The sequence below is a fragment of the Salvia splendens genome, chromosome 19 (genome assembly GCF_004379255.2).
Source record: "Salvia splendens isolate huo1 chromosome 19, SspV2, whole genome shotgun sequence".
In the NCBI taxonomy this organism is placed as follows: domain Eukaryota; kingdom Viridiplantae; phylum Streptophyta; class Magnoliopsida; order Lamiales; family Lamiaceae; genus Salvia; species Salvia splendens.
This window is the reverse complement of record NC_056050.1, coordinates 10,011,437-10,032,794: the sequence shown is the minus strand read 5'-3', so window position 1 is coordinate 10,032,794 and position 21,358 is coordinate 10,011,437. Positions and strand designations below refer to the sequence as shown.

General features: G+C 40.6%; 1 long non-coding RNA gene and 1 pseudogene across 1 annotated transcript; both read right to left on the bottom strand.

Annotated features, from left to right (window-relative positions):
* Positions 1-21,358, bottom strand: part of LOC121779009 — a 226,429-nt pseudogene that overhangs the window by 186,064 nt on the left and 19,007 nt on the right.
* On the bottom strand, positions 723-6,335 carry LOC121779423. The gene is made up of 5 exons (XR_006045810.1): positions 6,176-6,335; positions 4,640-4,708; positions 3,612-3,662; positions 1,526-2,022; positions 723-963 (listed from the first exon to the last, which is right to left on the bottom strand). It is a non-coding gene; the product is annotated as an uncharacterized LOC121779423 (long non-coding RNA).

Below are 21,358 nucleotides of genomic sequence, written 5' to 3'. Positions count from 1 at the left end.
ATATACCATGATTATACTAGTTTTGTTTTTGTTTTTTTATTATAAGAATTCCCTCATATACCATGATTATACTAGTTTTGTTTTTGTTTTTTTATTATACGAATTCCATCATTTACACTTTATAAAATATAATGTAAAAATCATTAACCCTTAATTTTTGTTAATTACACCTATTTCATGTTATTAAACTAAGTGGAGTATTATTCTAACTAGTATTAGCCCACGTGCTATACACGATCCATTTCATTTTCCTCATATTGAATATATGATGATATATTTGTAAGGATATCTATATTCACTTGAAACCATATTAATCCAATGCTTCAATAATTCATCCTTCTTTCCAGAAATATATTCATTTATCTTACAACATAAGCATCTAGTATCATTTATTAGATTGTATTTTATATTTATTAGTTAATTATAGTATAATCCAATAGTATGAAAAGAAGCTAAAAAAGAGAGCGAAATATAAATGACCGAATTCAACAAAATTATACTAATTCAACATTATTAATTTTCAAATTAATTCCTTTTGGATTCACTATATAGCTAGAAATTTAGAGAACTCGTCATCATCTTAAATATTAGTAATTCATCCATATGTTGAGTCACACACACGCACACATGGAATTACATCATATTTGACTTTATATAACTAAATATCCTAATATTAAAACAATAAGTAACCAAGCCTTAAAAGTCTGTATTACTTCGTGAAATTGGATGATCAAGCCGAATATCAACAAAATTTAAAATATGTTAGCCCATCAACTAAAATCAATCCAAATGTGACTCAACCTACTCTCAGTTTATATGACATTCAGCTCACTTTCTGAAACCTAGCTTCTCAGTTCTCCCTCAGCCGCCAACCACCATCATGCCTCTCACTTTTACAAATGAACAATTTATGGATGTCTATCTTGGTATTGATTGTGAAGCTTTCTCAAGCGAAACATATACCTGCAAAAATAAGTAAAGATTCTATAAAATAATTATTCATCTAGTATTTTTTATTGTTTGCAATAACATAATGAGTAGGATAAAATACAGTAATAAAAAAGAAAGCTAGCAAACTAAAATAAGACAAACATAAAAGATAAAATAAGACGGTTAAGAACACAAATAAGATAAAATGCTGAGAGAGAATATAATACATTGACTTTCTTCACTGAAATGATATTGTTGATTAATGGAATTAGTATTTATAGAAAAATTTGATGGTAGCTCAATATTTTTTATTATAAATTTAATTAATATTAATACTGTAATAAATGCCTCACTTGCTACATTTCAAATTATTGTGAGCAGTGAAAGTGTTTGTAAATAAAAAATTTAACTTATCAATTTAAGTTTGTAACGGTAGTACCTCATTTTTCTAAATACAATTGTAACGATACTGACTTTGAAATGCATATTCCAATCTCATTTAGTAGTAATCTCAGTTATCATCGTTCATTATATATGACACAATAACAAAAGCTTTAAATTTATAAATCAAAATTTGATGTCTTTGGAATCATACCAATATTAGCCGCCAGATTTAGTTCTTGCAACTGAATCTTCAATTCAGCCAACTCTTTAGGAGCCATTCGGTATGGTGCTTTCGATACTGGCGCAGATTCGGGTTCCAAGTCGATATAAACTCCACTTGTCTGTCGGGCGGCAGTCCAGGCAAAGTTTCAGGGAACACATTGGGAAAAAAATCTCGTACTACTGCCACATCTTCCACCCTCAAATCCTTCTTTTTCTCTCCGTTCAAGTACACAAGATACGCAGAACGCCATTTTCTTATCATCGTGGTTGCTTGTAAAGCAGAGATTATGGAGGTTCTTCGGTTCAAAGAGATCCCGTGCAAGATGGTCAGCTCGTCGCCAGGGGCTTGGAAAGAAATATGTCTCTCTTTACAGTGAATCGTTGCGTGGTTCTTGGTAAGCCAATCCATTCCCAAAATTTTGTCGAAAAAAGAAACTTATTCCTTATGAGTATCCGAACAGCTCAACTTCATCCTTTCACTGAAGTCTAGTACCAAGAACTCAAAAATTGATCAAACAGTCTTACTTGGATATGAACTTATTTCCAAAATTGTAACAACACTGCTGAAATTGTCTTAATCGGAAAGGCTGTAGAATTAATCAAGAAAACAACAACAACATTTCTAGCTCGACTTTTGTTTTGAATCTCACTAACTTGCAACAATAGGTTATGATCATCCCCACTGAGCTTGAAGGGACATAAGATAGGTCATGCATGCAGGGTGGAATCGAAGTAATTCTCAATTCACATGGTAGGCTACCAAACAAGAAAATTCAGTTGTTCGACCAAATTTGAAAGGTCCATATATCAATGGAAAAGGACTTAAACATGTCACGACAAAAATGATCAGTTGCATGAGGACAGAGAAATGTAGGTAGTTGTCACAAAGTAGCACTGATCATGGTTCCACGAAAATCATAATATGGAATAATAAAATCACATCAATGGGTTCATAAGTTTGTGAAAGGCAACCAAAGTCAAAGGAACTTTAAAAAGAATAAAGTGGATTAAATTCGTTAAGGCATTGTACAAAATATAGGCTTTAATTTCGTTATGTAGAAAGAAAAGTTCTATTTTGGAAATGATACATATAGGGGAATTGAACCAAAAAGAATTTCACTCTGTAAGAAAGAACTTGACACAGACATGGTTACAAAATGGAAAGTTGAACAAAAGTTCGAAGAAGAATATGTCTGCGAAACGTGATTATATTGAAGGACATAACTGCAAGCAGCCTTAGGAATGAAGTTCAGTAGAAAAGGCCCACAAAGTCAAAATATTGTTCGTATAAATAATAAGTCAAGAGGACTACAATATAATCACGTTATATTTTATACTTTCAACATGATTTAATGACTAACTCAAAAAGAGATGTCATTTCACCAATTGGTACCAGACTCGTATACTTTATACTTTATACTTTCATAATTCAGTGCCTTTTTCCATTTAGGAAAGTTACTTCTCTTATTCATACATTCACCGTCTTTACCCAAGACATACTAACTCTTTCTTTAATCACGTTACCCAATTAAGAAACATCAACTCTTTATTTAAACTTAGTATTTTCATCTATTCACTCGAATTAACTGCATGAGTTATTTCTCAATTTCAAACTTTTAAACATCTTGACTTTCTTCTGAAAAAGAACAAGTTACCTTTTTCCTCGTTGAGTGCAATTGGTGGGAGTGCTAAGAGCATTTTCATCGATTAGACAGTCTAGTGGAACAAGGCTAGACCAAAAATTTTCAAAGAAGACTCTCGGGTTCAGAGCTAGAAAGAATGCTCTGATACCACTCTGTCACGACCGCATTTTCTAAGGATAGAAAACACGGTTGATCGCGACTAGGGGAGGATTAAAGAAGCGGGGAAGAAAGGGGGAAAACAACACAACTCGACCATAGCTCCAAACAAATGGGAAAACTCGAATAAAATCAGAGTATCATTTCAACAATTAGCAACTCGAGATAAAATTATCTCAACAATACTTGGCGAAAGAAACCATATTCAGCGGAAGCATTCGAGAGTAGAATACTATTATGTATGAAGACATAATATATTCAGAAAGTTGTATTTACCATCTTCTTCACTTTCATGCTCAACACCCACCGCGTTCGTCACCACTCAACCTGCACATAGGGAAGACATATGCAGGGCTGAGTACTTGATGCACTCAGTGGACAAATGCCAAAACAATTTTATAAAAATAGTGATATCATGCCACCATTGAGTGACCTCGGGGTTTTAACTTGAAAAGGCCCGAGACACTAAAAATATCTTCACCACAAACTTTCAAATCATCCTCAAATCCTTTTTCCTCATCATTTCAAAGCACAACCATTTCTCCTTGAATTATTTAAGAAACTGCCATATTTGTTCTTTAGGGTGCCGTGTAAGGGGGCCACTTTCCACGAGCACGAAAACCGGCCAACCCGTTCGATGGCTCACGGTCCTCATCGTGTACACTAGTCTGAGTAGGGACTCACTCCCTAGACAAACCCGAATTCGATTAAACTCATAACTTCTAGTAGGGACTCACTCCCCACTAAGTAATCATCAACATCAACATCAATCTTATCAACATCAACATCTTGTGAACGAGAATGTGGCCGCAAACTCGATCACTAAACCGGCCGACTCAAAAGACGGCTCACGATCCCCATTGGTGTACACTAGCCTGAGTAGGGATTCACTCCCTAGTCAGACCCGAATTCGATTTCAATAGGTCTAGTAGGGACAACTCCCTTGCTAAACAAACAGATAGACATTTCTCAAAACAAATACATGGCATGACATACCCTTTGTAAACTTTATTTTTCCTCAAAAACATATTTAAAATATAACTCATTTTTCTGTCAAGGTCGAGCATCATCATATCACATCCACAAAGTCGAGCAATTCACAACAACTCAAAAGCTATCACTTTCACAACCCATTCACAACATATGACAATCATTTTCACACTTTAAACACATATATCACATCGTCATGGAGTGAAATAATAATTGGCAATCACACTTAGAAAGCAATTCATCACTTAAAAAGATGCTCAAACCGGATATAATAAATCGCAAGCTTTTGAAAATAATTTAGTTCGAAAGCCCACCTCGTTCGCTTAAAGGTGTCGCACTTGAGTATTTCCTCTTTCCGGAGTGGAGTCTCACAGAACATTTCCCTTTAAATAATAACACAACAATCAGCACGAGAAACTACTAAATAGAATGCATGCACCCTCATTAAAATCTTTTATCTCGTCTCTCGATTTTCATGTATTTTCAATTGTTCGGTGGCCGCCCAAGGCGTCGCATGAGACGCCGGTCGGCCGCTCACGCCCATAATTCCTCCGTTGGCTCCTCGTATTTTTTTCTCAACGATATCGAATTAAATCCTAAGATTTAATTGAGCAGACGAACTAATTATCGAAGATGTTTTCCCTCGCAAATGTATTTATTTCGGACTTGGGATAAATTATTCATCCTTCGAAAAAAATTCCGGGATTAATTAAATATTCCTCACCATTAAATTTATTCATCGGCCCAAGGATTTAAATTAATCTTGCCCAAGTAAATTTTATTCTCAACCCAACTAATAATTTAGTAGTTGACCAAACCTTTTTCCCTCCCATTTAATTTAGGGTCCAAAACCAAAATAAAATGGAACCCAAACTAACAAATCATCACTCTAATATAATAGGCCCAATTCAAAAAAATAAGTGAGCCCAAATGAGAGGAACCCACATATCAAATACCCTAAGTCATCTTCTTTCTCCCTTATTCACCAAAAATGCACAGCCTCCTTCCCCTCCCCCTCTCTTCGCCGCCGATCCGCCGCCCTACCAGCGCCGCCGCTCCGGCAGCGTCCCTTTCCTCTCCCTCTCTCTCTCTTCTCTTCCCTCTTCTCTCTGCCTCACGTTGCCGCCGTCCTCTCTTTCTCTCCAGATTCACCGCCGCCGACACTGTGCATGCACAGGCGGCGGCTTCGCCGGCCTCTTCCCAGAGTCCGGCCGTATTAGCAGCGGCCTCTCTCTCTTGGTCGGTCACTCTCTCTCCCCCCCAATTCGCCGCACCGCCGCCGCCGCTGTGGATCCATTGCGTTGACGTCGCCGCTGCCCGCCGATGGTCGCTGCTGTGCAGTCGCCGTTGCTCGGCGCCGGGAGACGCTGCTGCCGCGCGTCCAGACCCTCTACCATCGCGTCGATCCCCACACCGGCGGCCTCTTCTCGTCGGTAAGCTATTGCTCGCCCCTCCGTCGCACACCATGTGGGGTCACCGCTGACGTACAGCAGCGCCGAGTCAGGTGCCTGTTGTCGCTGCCCGTTGTTGCTGTCCGGTGGCTGCTCGATGGTCCCCGAACAGCTCCGAAACGACACCGCGCAGCCCCGAAACCAACCCGAACCTCCCCGCAAGTTAAGTCCCTTTTACAAATTATTTTCTTTCGCAGTGGGTGTTCGTTATTGATTGATAAGAAATTGCTCGAATTAGGTTTGCTTGTTGGTTGAGAGTTTATTCGCATTAATTGTGGGAGATTGGAGTTAAACTTACTATGTATTGGGTAATTTCTGATTTGGGCAGATTCTACTTTCTCTTTAGATATGCATATGGTTGTACGTATGTGAGAAGAAAAAGAAAGGTTTGGGATTTACCTTTTTATGGTGAAAAAAAGTGTTGTTGGATTGTAGGACTTGATCCTACCGTTATCTGCAGCTCTTCACATTCGATTCCTTGTCAATCCTATGTCACGTTGGTGTGTGTGTGTGAAGAGAATTCTGGGATGTTTGATAGTGAAGGGTACTTGAAAGTGCAAAGACGTGGGGGGGGGGGTGGGGGTTATATACTTGTTCCTTTGCAAGTTGCTATGCAAGTTGTGGGGAGTTTAAATTTGGGGAAGGTTTAACATGGGGAAGGTTTTAACTTGGGGGAGGTTTACTGCATAGAATCTCTTCAAAGATTATGTTTGGACTTGGGATAAATCTCCTCCGTCTATTAATTCTACTCATTTCTACTATTGGATTTCGTTTGATTTTTTTCCAATTATATACATGTAGATTTCATTTATAACTAATGTATCTCACTCTCTAACTTTCTTCTTATGTAGAAAAGAAAATCTCTATGTAGGGAACATGGGTGATACCTCGGGCTTCCTTGGAAAATACTACAACCATCGAACTGGTTATTCGGCACTCGCACGTTTCTCCCCAATTGATTTAGATTAGGATTCGATAAATTGGAATCATAAGACTTTTTCGAACTTCCGATGGATATGCCGGACATTTAAAATTTTGATTTTGGGATCTTATTTATTTATTTATTTAAATTTATTATATTCTAATTGGTGAAATATATTTACGTGTTCTATTCACTTGCCTGACGTCAAAACAAACAACAACGATAATTTATCGTAGCTCGGATTTAATCGCATAAAAGTCACTTATATAGATAATGAAGCTAATAATAATATTTCTAATAATATCTTCTTAGCGGGCTGTTACAGTATCATTCTCACACATAACGTTTATTCACATGCGTACACTTGCCAAAACATCCTCATAATATCATTATCAATTTTATACATCAATCTCACATTCTTTCAACAACTTAGAACATACCTCACTTTCTTTGGTTGAGCGCGATGCTTTGGATATTGAGACTTCGTGACACTTCTAGTCTAAGGTTTACTAATCTAGACTTAAGGTAAAAGAAGACTCTCGGACCAGAGCGAAAGAACGAAGCTCTGATACCACTTTGTCACGACTGCCCTTACTAAGGATAGCGAAGACAGGGAAATCGTGACTATGGGAAAACAATAAAAGACGACATTGATCAACACTCAATTAACTTCCAAAAGAAATATTTTAGTTTATCAAAAAGTTAAGCAGCTGATTAAAGTCTCATGGTAATTGGTATCGCAAAAAAAAAGTGTAAAGTAAAACGAAAGACTTTATTAAAACAATTCAAGACAAGGCAGCGAAAAACAGGTATCTAGGGAGAGTCATATGATGACGCCCATGTATGAAGACACGACGCTTCTGAATTCCTTAAGGCTCGACTCAACATCCGCCGCAACATCCCACTCAACCTGCATATTTTTAAAACGAAATGCATGGTTGAGTACTTAATGCACTCAGTGGACTCATGCTGAAAACATTTTATACAAGTTATGTCATCCATACCATAGTGAACTCGAGTTTTACATTTAAAAAGAAATATCATCGAGTATCACAAAAAAAAAAAACAGTTTCACAGCCTGGCCAGGCAAACAATCTCCCCCACTTTCTCAACAATCCAACAATCACATCATCTTTCCACAGTGCGACGAAAGTGTGGCCACACTATTCACCCACGAGACCGGCCGACTAGCAAGGACGGCACCCGATCCCACCAGTGTACACAGCCTGATAGGGTTTGGCCCTACTCAGACCCGAATTGGTTTCACACATAGCCATATAGCCTAACGGAGTAAACTCAGACGAACTAGGCATCAGGCAACAATCTCAACATCAAAACAATCATGGCATGACATAACACTTTAAACCACCCTTATAGCTCCACAATCATATTTCGAAACATAAAAGAGTTTTAGTAAACAAAGCCCACCTCGCTTGCTTATACCACATAATCACAACTCAAAAGCAACCCTCGTTCCTTGTGCCCACGTACGCACAACAACCCTTGTCAACACCACAACACAATCAACCTTCCATCAATATAATTTATCATGCATGTCCTATCGTTCCTTTCATCGTTTTCTTAAATTACCCATCCCGAACTTTTACCAACATAAGGAAACACACCATAGTATACCTCAACGTATGACACATAACCACTCCATAAGATATGTTCCTTAATCACACATGCATCATGTAATTCCTCCAAATCACACATGCATCATGTAATTCATCCAAACTTGACAACAAGTATTATTTTAACATGGCGGAAATCTGGCAGAACTGTGCAGTCGTTTTGTAAAAATTATTAAAAATCCATCCGACCTCATTTGGGGCTGAAATGTTGCTACAACATAGTAGACACATCAAGGATCATCCAATTAAAATTTCACATCAAAATCACACCTTTAGGTTGGTCAAATCAAAAATGAAAATCACTGGACGAGAATACAAATTCTGACAAAACTGCGCAGTTAACTTTAAATTTTTGTCTTTCGTCAAAAGAGGCTGAAGTTTATACACAACACAGGAGACATCTCAAATGTTTCTTAGTTAAATTTTCATGCCAAAGTAAGATCGTTTGGTCGGTCAAACATTCGTCGGAACCTACTGTCCGAACACCACAGAAATCATGGTCAACATTCACAAACTAGGGTTTGTCTATCATACATCCACACATTCATATTCATGCTTTCAACACGTATTCATGCTTCAAAAATGACATCACAACCATGGTCTCCTATTTACACATAATATTCACCAATGAATCATCCACAAACTCACGTACACACATACATACACGCACATACACACTTTTCTTATGAAATCATTCTTCCCAACCGATTAAATTCTAAGATCTATGATTTCTACACTCATTATATACATGATGGAATCAAGAAACATGGATTCAATGGTAAAGGTGAGAGATGATTCAAGTATACCTTTCCCTTGCAAAAATAATCGGTAGAAGCGAAAAGTGGCTCGATTCTTCAATGAATCTTGAATCTCCAACTCCAAAATGATGCAAGAACAAGGGATTGGTGAAGAATTCGTGGAGAAGGAGAGAGGGAGAGAAAAATTGTGTGGGAGAAAGGGAGAATGGAGGGGGGCATTTTTTGTGCTAGGGTTAGAGTTTCTCTAGCATTTAATTAATAATTATTCTCACATTAATTAAAATAATTATGGAAGAATAAAATAGAGGTCAATAAATAAATCCACAATTAAAATAAGAAATAGGCGTGTATGAGGGAAGGAGGATTTTCAAAAATTAGGCATTATTTGGAGAGAAATATATTCACAATTTGGTAAAAATATATTGGGTATTTCATAAATAAGGTAACAAGATAAATTAAAAGAAATCTCCAAGAAATAAATAAAGGGGGCGTGTATTTTAAGGGAGTAGCAAGGAAAAATTTAAATCCTCCAATAAAATAGGAATAGGATCTGAATTTGGTACTTTCTTTTGTAGGAAAAGACCCCCACAAAATAGGTAACAAATAAATTAATTCCCCAAGGAAAATCATAGGTACATGGGCGAAAATTTATTGGCCTTAAAGAAGGAAATAGTCAAATCCTAATTAAAATAATTAAATCTACAAAAATAATTCATCCTCCTAATTAATAGGGGATTTTTGAAGATTCCAAGGAAAACACTAAGGGTCGAAAATCATTTAGAATAAATTAGGGATAATTTGGTTTGAATTTAATTTGGATAAATACCACAAAACAATTTATTAAATCCAAGAAAGAAAATAATATTTACAATACTTTGAAGAGGCCGAAAATTCCAAATAACATGGCTAGAACAAAATGCATGATCCCATTTAATTAATTTCCCACATTGGAAAAATATAGTACATTAATCCACATAACTTTCAACAATTAAAACTCACATCGTTAACTCAAACACATAGAAATTAAATTCCATGAATGAAATTCCAAATTCAACTACCACATTAAAGAGAGCAAAAAGTCGCAAAAATTTCGGGGTGGTACATCCTTCCCCTCTTAACAGAAATTTCGTCCCGAAATTTGATCGTCTTACATAAACAACTCAGGGTACTTTTCCATCATTCTATCTTTTAACTCCCACGTGGCTTCCTCGGGACCATGGTGTCTCCACAACACCTTCACGGATGTTATTGATTTGTTTCGCATCTCTTGTACCTTTTGATCTAGGATCGCTTCGGGTCTCTCCTCGTAGCTCATGTCGGGGATCAAGACAACCTCTTTTTGACGAATCACATGCTTGGGATCGAACACATACTTGCACAACTGCGACACATGGAACACGTTGTGCACATTCCCAAAACTAGAAGATAACGCCAAGCGGTACGCTACAAGACCTACTTCGACAACAATCTCGTACGGCCCTACAAAACGCGGTTTCAATTTACCCTTCACGCCAAACCATACGACTCCTCTCGTCGGGGATACTTTCAAGAACACTTTGTCACCAACATCGAATTTGATCTCCATTCGGCGCACGTCGGCATACGACTTCTGTTTATCTTGAGCTTCCTTAATCCTTGCACGGATTTGATGCACAATTTCGGTAATCTCCTTGATAGTTTCGAGTCCTAACATCTTTCTTTCACTAACCTCATCCCAATGGAGTAGGGATCGACACTTCCTGCCATACAAGGCTTCATACGGCGCCATATCGATCGTCACTTGATAGCTATTGTTGTAGGAGAATTCAACCAATGGTAGAACAGTCTCCCAACTTTCCCCTCGATCTAGGACAACGGCGCGTAGCATATACTCAAGTGTTTGAATTGTCCTTTCCGACTCTCCGTCCGATTGTGGGTGATAAGCAGGGCTAAAGTTCAATTTCGTGCCTAGCTCCCGTTGCAAACTCATCCAAAACTTTGACGTGAATTTCATATCGCGATCAGATACAGTGGTCCTTGGAACTCCATGTAAACGTACAATCTCACTCACGTAGGGCTTAGCTAACTTGTTCGATCCGTAGGTAATCCTTATTGGTTAGAAGTGCGCGCTATTAGTGAGTCGATCGATAATTACCCAAATCGCAGTGTTTCCCTTTTGTGACTTTGGCAAACCCGTCACGAAATCCATGGCTATATGTTCCCACTTCCATTAGGGAATTTCAAGCGGTTGCAATTTCCCATATGGCCTTTGGTGTAAGGCCTTCACTTGTTGACAAGCTACACATCGTGTCACGAACGATGGTACGTCTCCTTTCATTCCGTTCCACCAAAAGCTTTGCATCAAATCTCGATACATCTTCGTGCTTGCAGGGTGAGGAGTGTATGGGGTGTCGTGTGCTTCACTCAAAATCTCATCTTTCAGTGCCTCGTCGTTCGGCACACATAATCGTCCATCGAACGTCAAAGCATTGTCCACCTCTTCACGAAGATGGTCAAGTTTCTCGGTCCCCACCTTCGCACGTGTTTCTTACAACTTCCCATTACGTCGCTGAGCTTCTATGATCTTGGTTCTTAAGTCTGGCTCAAACAATAACATCACTATTCTTCCTTCCACTGTCTCCAAGTGCATTCTATCGAATTCACGGATCAACGCTTCCTCTTGAGTTAGGAAAGAAGCCAGTTGAGGTTGGTTCTTCCTACTCAAAGCATCAGCCACTACGTCTCCTTGCCCGGATGATAGTGAATACCACAATCGTAACCCTTCACGATCTCTAGCCAATGTCGCTGTCGCATGTTTAGTTCCTTCTGCTCAAAGTACTTGAGACCCTTGTGATCCGTAAAAATCTCGCATCTCACTCCATAGAGATGGTGTCTTCAAATCTTTAGTGCGTGCACTACTGCTGCTAGCTCCAAATCATGAGTTGGAAAATTAAGTTAATTCAGTCTCAACTGTCGGGAAGCCTATGCTATCACTTTCCCATCCTGTATCAACACGCATCCTAGTCCTACTTTTGACGCGTCAGTACAGACGGCGAAGTCCTTGTCAAGTTCTGGTACCGCTAGGACAGGTATTGTAGTCAATTTCTCCTTCAATAGGTGAAAACTTGCCTCCCATCCCGACGTCCAAACCACCTTGATTCCTGGAGGGTCTTGGAAAGGGTCGAAAACATGGATAGAATGCGGATCAAGTTATATGGAATGATAACCGAACCGATTGATTCAGCTAGCAAATGTCGTTGCCACTTAATCAGTGCACTCTAGTTCTCGCTCTTTCCTCCTTGACAAAGTAATTTATAACTCCCAATTGCGCACAACTTTAACAGTAAAGCGGCAAGTTCGGGGTCGATCCCACAGAGAAGTTGGTGTGTCGAGTGTGTGAGTAGTGAACAGGGGATTTTGGCTGCTGCCACGCTTTAACTTGGGAGTTTTAACTGCTGATTTTACTCTAGGCAGAATTTAAACTATTTAACTTGCACAAGGTAAATTTAACTACTTGATCAAGTGAGTTGCAGACGTAACAAAATAGTAAATGCGAGGATGAAAACTAAAGCACTTCAATTAAACTAAAACTTGGAGATTACAGCAAAGCTTGAAATTTAAACTAAGCTAACTACTGGAAATTAAACTAAACTAACACTTCGAAAACTAAGAAAGCGGTAAAAACCGAGAAGAATCTCGGCAGGAGACTTAAGATTACGCTAACAGAAAACAAGTATTCTGCAGCGCTCCCTTCGGTCGCCCTTCTAACTAAGCTATCTAGAGATTTTGACTAAGCTAGAGAACTGAACTAAACTAGAGAGCTAAACTAAGCTAGATAACTAAGCTAAACTAGACAGAAAGTAAAGGAGCGGATGTTTTTCTTGTGGTAACATGTCCTCTATTTATAGGCTCGTCTTCGACTCCCAGCTGGATAACGATCTTGACAGGGAATATTCGCTCATGCAGAGAATGAACGACTCATTGATTGCTACGTGCTATTCTTCTAGAATGACGACGTTTTTTTTGTAACAACTTCGTGACTCAGCTTCGTCCTTGCGTCTCATTGATAAGGCTAATTTCATGCATAGGTCTAGGGCTTTAATTCGTGAGATTTCTGTGTCTAATGCACGTTTTAAGCCAGGTGTGTGAAGATTGTTCGCCAGGTCCAGCAAATGAGGGAGACAGTTGCGTGGACCTAGGAAGAAGGCGAATAAGTGGACATTATGCAGAAAATTGCTCGACGGAGGAAGCCTCAGAGTTGAAGGGTAGAATGGAGATTTCTACGAAGACTCTAGAAGGTTATGTCCGCATTTATAAAAGGCAGAAGCATGCAGCGCTGGAGGGATCTTCTCGGTTGGAGACCTTGCTAACAGCCTGAGCTTAGTCCATTCCTTTCACACTCTTGGGTTCTTTTGGTGGGAAATTCATGGCACATTAGGGAATGCACCTCTAGCTTTCATACACTCTCGACCTGGTTGTAACACCGTCCTTTTTGAGGGCGAAGAAACAATTCATTTTCCGCTTTCATTTCTGTTGAATTCGCCGAGCTTCGCTGTTCGAAGCTCGGACCTCTTGATTCTCTGGATATTTCTACTTTTATGCAATTTTCGTTTTCGCTTACGTTGGTCGTGATGATTTCTGCGGATTGAATTTGTTTACTTGAATTCTGAAGTTGGATTGTTGGAGTGGTTTTTGCTTTGTGGTTATTTTCTGGATTACTGCAGGTTAATGGTGAGATCTGGAAGAATGGAGTTTGTTTGTGGATGGATCGAAGTACTAACTTGCTAATGCTGTGGGTTGTGTCTGTGATTGTTGGAATTTGGAGGTGATTGGAGTAGATCTGCGAGAATCGGAGTTATGGAGTTGATTTTGCCGGGTACTGAGTTCGGATGGCTTGGATCCGGAGCGGATTAAGCGTTCAACGTGAATCTGAGCTTTGTTGGTTTAATTTTATGCCGTGCTTACGTGTTTTCATTTCATTTCGCCTAGTTTACGTAGATCTGGTGTATTTCCGATTCGTAGCAAGTTTCCGGCATCCAAATTTCTATATTCTGTTCGAATCCAGGAGTATGCTCTGTTTTCTGCATTTACGCGTCTGAGCTTGTTAGGAAATTGTATGAGTTGGCTGTCTGCAGCTTTTTACCGTACTTGCCATTTCTGGAAATATGGTCCTCACTGTTAGTTGCTTTCTGTTTAGCTAGATTAGGTAGTCATTTACTCAGTCTAGGAAGTAATTGCGTCTTCGGTATTGATGTCTGATTCCAGTAAGTTTGCTGTGTCCTAGGTTTAGCGTTTGCAATTCTTGCCTAGATCTAGTGGTAGTTAAAATCTCAACCCTTCTTGCGTGGCAGCAGCCATTTGTTTCCATAGTCTCTTAGCACTACTTTGCGAATCCATCTCTGAGGGATCGACCCCACTTCCCTATACTAATTCATAGTATCCAGGTTGAGGGATTTATTTTTGAAGAGGAGTCGAGTGTGTCCAACGACAAAAACACTGTAGTTCTCTAGAGTTCCTGGACCCGGTGATCCAGTGGATTTGAAGAACGTTGTGTCTGGACGAGCCTTGCATTAATTCTCATATGTGCACACTTGCTTACTCCTGGGTCTAGTCATTCAACATTAGAGTCGAGCGTGTCGAAAGACTTGTACCCACGCTTCACTCATATTCCAGCACGTGTCCCCTTCTAGAACGTTGTCCTTGGTAACAGAATGGTGCGCCACATCCAGCTCATTCCTCATATGTCCTTCTTCTGGCAGCCAGTGGTCCCCGCCTAACTGCTTGATTTCTCCCCTTGCTCAACTCCCCCGATTTTTGGCCTTTTTCGCCGATTGTACTTGCTTGATCAGTTTGGCCTTGTTGCCTTGGTCAAGCGGCATTTCTGCACAATTAACACTCATTTTGCGCGGTAAACCGATCAAGTAGTATACATTTTGCTCATAAACCAATGCATGAAATATAACTTATCAAACTGCTCACACTTAAAACATACTTGTCCTCAAGTATTAAAAAGAAAAGAAAAGATAAGGCAAATTTCAGGCATGATTTGCTTATTTCAAAAAGGTAAAAAGAAAAACAAACTCAAAACAAAAACATACATATGCATTAGATCGAATAAATTTCCAACAATCATACCCGAGGTAGAAGTCAATCCATTTTCCAGTAGCTTATGTTTCTTCTCTTTCGCGTTGACTTGATCAAGGTGTCAGCTTGTCAAGATTGCTCAATTTCAAACCACTGTTGGATTTACTCAGTCACTCATTTCTCACCAGAGATGTTAGGACTGTTCACTCGGTATTGCCACAAATTTAATACTTCGAATCGGACTACACAAGATAGTTCCTTAAGGTCTTTGTTTTGGTCGTAACGGGGCTTAAGGGGTAGTAACGTATTAGGGTAGGGGTTCTAAGTTTAAAAAGTTTAAACTGTAAAAGGAATCACATGAGTCAAGGACCAAGGATTTGACTGAACTAGCTGGGTCAATATGGGATAGTTATTTTCCTACTGGATGCTTTACTTGGTCAATTTTTCGACCTTTAGCCTTTTCAAACCTTCGGCTTTCGATTTTTTGGGTCAGGTTACAACCTTTTCCTGACTTGGATGATTTGACTTGACTTGACTTTCTGACTTGATCAACCCTATTACCCTTTTATTTTGACTATTTTGTTGCTATCCCTTCTGTTTCCCTTGAAAAACTTCATTTCCTTGACCCTTTTCCCATGTGATATGAAACTTAAATTTTTGGTTTTAAGGCTTTAAAGGACGGGTAGAAGTGTTTGGGCTCAACGTGGTTAACTAAGGGGTGCCTTGATTAATGAGGCGGGTTCATGGAACGAAGGAAAAAACGGCTCAACTGGCTCAGTCCTAATGCCTTTAGTCATTACTACTTGTGCAATTTTCATCTCAATACTAAAAGTCAGCCTCTCGTAAATCTTTTTCTGTGTAACATAGTAGAAAGTGTTCTACTTTTGGCTTATAACTCACATATAGAGAGGCTTCACAGTTGGTTTAAAAATTAAGCGTTTCCATCATACTTGCGTCGTTCAAACTGATCAAGTTTTTGCAATCAAGTTTTTACATGTAAGTGTATTGACTCCTTTTTCTAATTCTTCCAAAAAGTAATCAAATCTTCCATTTATCCAATTTCATGCATATTGCCTATTTATTACTTAACTAAAAATTTTAATTTTTGAAAAATTTTGGGCATGTATGATTCTACTGTAACTAACCCGTCACCCCTCCCCATTGCATATGAACTCGTCCTCGAGGGACTGGGTGCAGTGGAAAGAAGGGTTAGGCACAGGCAACGGCACAACAACAAATAAGGTAAACTTCTCACAATTAGACCAGAACTGGGCTAAGTGTGAGATAGTGCCAACAATCAAAACATGCTAAAAAAAACATGGGCATAATAGACAACAATTTCCATAAACTTCTCACACTTAGTTCGTTCATAGGACTAAGTGTGAAAATGGACTCAAAGAAATATAATATTCACGGAGAACTGAGTCAAGGGTGATACTATTGCCTTTTTAGATAGTTGAATCAGGGAGATGTCTCACGCCTTCATTTCACAGGCCTTCCTTATTGCCTTCATGGCGTTTGCATGCATCGGAGCTCCTCCTCCTTGGCTTTTTATTCTTTTTCTCCTCGGCGCGGAGAAGCATACTGAGAACGTTGGTATCCTCCTCCGAACCTTGGTTGGAATGGTGACCTTCCTGGGGGAGAAGGGACACTTCCTTCCTCTTTCCTCTTGCCCCCTTGTCTTCTCCATAGTCTTGCTTGCTTCTGTGGTTGCTCTGGTCCTTTGCTTTTCCTCCTCATCCGTTGCTGTCTTGAACCCTCTGCTTCAAGAATCAGCTTGTTCATTGCCTGGTGGCGAGTTCTTCTTGGGATGGAGTCTCCTTCTATGGTCGATGAAAGGTTAAATTCTGTTTCCTTTCGTCGTACAGGGGAATCACTAGGACGAGGCAGCCCTTTTGTTGGTGGTGGCGGAGCAGAGTCCTTAGACCGAAAAATTCCTTGATGGGCTGTATGGGCGGTGTAGACCTCCGTGGGATCAGCGTCGGTGGGGAAACTTCTGAGTATGGAGTCCACGCGCCTGATGTAAACCGGATCTACATATTGGAGTGGACCTATGAATCTGGAAGGTGACGATGGTGTTATGATGGCTGATGGAGAAAATTTAGGATTTCCTAGTTTGGATGGCGACGAGGATCTCTGACTACCACCATTAATACCATCTCCTGAAGAGGAAAAGAGGGCATTGAGTCGAGTGCTCTGCATTTGTGATTGTGGTGTAGGCTCTGAACTTGGGTAGAGTTATAGTAGGAATATGCAAAGGCTCTGAGGGTATTTGATGGAAAGTTGGATTCGAAAGTCCCCCCCCCCTTTTTTTTATACTGCAATCCCGACTGTTGAGATTTGTACAGTTGTTTAGCTCTTGTGCGACTCTTCACGTGCAGGCGCACCTTTTAAGAGCGCCAGTTGGCAAAAGCTTCTCTGATACGCTTCTTTCTTCTCTCCAAGACGTCCCTTAATTGCAACAATCGACGCCGCCTGACACCTTCCTAATGACTGCGCACATCCTATCATCACCTGCCCCTATCAACTCAATCACTGTGCCACTAATTAAATTTCAACTTGTACTGATCAAGTGGACAAAATTCCACTAAATCAGCTTCTTTCCTCTACTTTCTGACCTTTATTTTTTTTTTCTGAAAAGAAATGAAAAATTATTTACACTAACAAGGGCTTGACCGGGTTCCCTCGAGATGTCACTTGATCAGATATGTAGATTTAAGAATTGTTGCTTGATCAAGCAGACTACCCACGAGTACCAGATTAGCCCTTTTACGTGCTTACTGGCGAGAGTTGGGCATATGTGGTGGAATATTTTCCACCACAATTGCCTCTATTCCGTCCTTTACAAGTGACCTGTTTGCAACCAAATAGTTGGTCCTTCCTGCGAACATTGTTTTTTTTCGTGCATGCCATTCCCAGCTTCCTTGTTTGGTTTGATCAGCTCTCTCTTCCTGGCAGCTCCACTATCTTTCAGACATCGGGTTGATCAGGTACAAGCGTTCTTTAGGGAAAACGAATGGAGTGGCTTCCCCAGAATCTCCTTGCAGCACTTGGCCTAGTTGATCCGCCTTTCCGTTCTCACATTTTTTTCGATCAACTGCTTCCCACTCGAATTCTTGTAGAAGGAGTAACCATCTGATCAAATGCGGGTTTGACCCTCCCTTAGCCGATTGGTCTTTGATGGCCGCATGGTTTGTATACACTTTCACTTTGGAACCAAGTAGGTACTGTCTGAACTTCCCAAGTGCAAGGACTACTGATAGCATTTCTTTCTCGGTTACATCATAGTTCCTTTGTGCTCGACTCAATGTTTTTGAAGAGTAGAGGACCACATATCTTCTCCCCTGGATTTCCTGTGTTAATACCGCCCCCACAGCATAGTTGCTAGCCTCGCATATCACCTCAAAAGGGTGATTCCAGAATGGGGCGCGTATTATTGGGGAACCCATCAGCTGGTTTTTTAAAAGCGGAGACGCGGCCTTGCAGGCGTTAGAGAATTCAAACTTCGCATCTTTCTGGGGAAACTTCGTCGGGAGTTGGGGTCCCTTTGCGAAATCTTTGAAGAACTCTCCATAAACTCCAACGCGCCCCAACACGGCTCTGATTCCCTCCTGGTTGGTGGAGTACGGAAGTTTTGCCACCTGTGTGCGCTTTGCTGTGGCTGTTCGAAGATCTGCCCAGTTTGAATTTCGCTTCTTGGGTATCAGTTTGAGTTGACACTGGAAGAGCAGTTCCTCCTGGCCTATCATGAAATCTTCCCTTCTCAAAGTGGGGTCGGTTATTCCTTTTTTCATAATGGCTTGAGGCCGGTGCAGTTTTGGATTTATCTCCATCAGGTCTGCTGTTTTCCACTTGACTCCTTCTTCACCAGGCCTCAGCTTTTTCCTTGATTGCCCTTTTTGTCCAAGCAGATTTGGTTTGACGTGTTCGTGATACGTCTGGCTGGTCAGGCTCTTGATGGTAACTGGTGACCCAGATAAGGGCAATAATTGCTCTGTAGGTGAGGGATTCTTCCTCAGCTGTATACTTGATGAGGCAGCTTGGTCAAGTGGTTTTGCGATCTGCTCCGATTGAATAATCTCTTTTGACCTGGCTGGTCGTGATGGTTGGCAGAATTCCATAATTGCTCTCTCAATGGGTTGTTCGTCCATTTCCACAGTCATTGTTGTTTCAAACCAGTAAGCTGCTTCTCTCTTAAGTTCTTCGTCAGTAGTGGAATCAACGGGGATTTTCTTCTCCAGATCCTCTTGCTTCAGAGATCTGGCAGCTTCTGCTGATTGAATGCTCTCTCTGCCCTGAGGCTTCATCGCAACTTTGTGGATGTCGACCGTGAGTCGTTCTTCGTTAAACTCTAGGTTTATTATCCCGTGGTGGACATCGATGACTGTGCCGACAGTGGATAGGAATGGTCTTCCCAAAAGAATTCCGACAGACTCTTCCGCCTCTGGCTCCGTCATCTTTATGACAAAAAAATCAGCGAGGTACATAAATTTGTTAACTTTGACGATTTCATTTTCCAGAAACTCCCTCAGGGTAAATACAAGACCCATCTGCTAATTGTATTTCCAGGTCTGTTTCAACAAGTGTAGGTTCTCCCAGTTTTTTGTACATAGAATGTGGCATGATGTTGATGGAGGCCCCTAGGTCACACATGGCGCGCCCCATCGGAACGTCTCTGACGGAGATTGGAAGTGTAAACACCCCAGGGTCAGTTCTCTTTGGTGGAAGATCTTTAGGTTCGGCCATCTTTTCTGTTTCGACTATTCTCCCTTTCTTAGCAACTTGTTCTTGAGCGTTAGACTCTTCTGCCTGTACGACTTGATCAAGGGTGCTGGACTCGATACCTCTGTTATGAGTGAGTCTGGACACTGGAGGACTTGCGGATGAAGTTTGCCAAACTTTTAGAGAGACTGTATTGACACTCTCTCTCCCAGCAGGTTGCTGCACAGTAGCTAGAAATTGACCTTCGTTGCCTCTCAACTCGCCTAGTGACATGGCAACCTGAGATAGCTGCTTAGTGAGCATATCGAGCGCAACCCTCTGTTATTTTTGAGCTTCTTGAATCTCTCGCATTGTATCTTGGGACTGATGCGCGATCATCATATCTCCGGGACCTTCATTTTGCTGCTTGTTGTATCTTTGATTAAAACGACCTCCTCCATGGCCTTGCTGATAGTACCCGAAAGGTCCATACTGCTCTGACTGGTTCTGGGGGAAGTAGTTCTGTTGGTTCCCTTGCTGGTTTCCTCTTGGATATGGTGGAACATAATTCACCATTTGAGTGCTTGGCTGCCTTCCTTGGTTACCATCCTCTTGGATATGGTGGAACATAATTCACCATTTAAAGCTTTTCCGTCCGAATTGTTTTCAACACGGTTCGCAGATGCCATCCATGCTCTTCCTCGTTCTTTGAGTATACCAACACATCGTCGATGAAGACTAACACAAACTTATCGAGATACTCATGGAAAACTCGGTTTATCAAGTCCATGAAAACTGCCAGGGTGTTAGTCAGTCCAAATGGCATCACAACAAATTCATAATGGCCGTAACGAGTGCGAAAAACAGTCTTAGGGACATCCTCTCGTCGGACCTTTAGTAGATGATACCCCGACCGCAAGACCATTTTCGAAAATACGCCCGCTCCTCGAAGTTGGTACTTATTCTTCAAGGTCAACTTGTTGAGCTCACGATAGTCGATGCACATTCTCATCGTTCCATCCCTTTTTGTTTACAAACAACACAGGCACTCCCCATGGTGATACACTAGCTCGGATAAATCCCAAATCTAGCAGTTCTTGCAACTAAATCTTCAATTCAGCCAACTCTTTAGGAGCCATTCGGTATGGTGCTTTTGATACTAGCTCAGATCCGGATTCCAAGTCGATGGTAAACTCCACTTGTCTGTCGGGCGGCGGTCCAGGCAAAGTTTCAGGGAACACATTGGGAAAAAAATCTCGTACTACTGCCACGTCTTCCACCATCAAATCCTTCTTTTCCTCTCCGTTCAAGTACACAAGATACGCCGGACGCCCTTTTCTTATCTTCTTGGTTGCTTGTAAAGCAGAGATTATGGAGGTTCTTCGGTTCAAAGAGATCCCGTGCAAGATGGTCAGCTCATGGCCATTGGCTTGGAAAGAAATCTGTCTCTCTTTACAGTGAATCGTTGCGTGGTTCTCGGTAAGCCAATCCATTCCCAAAATTT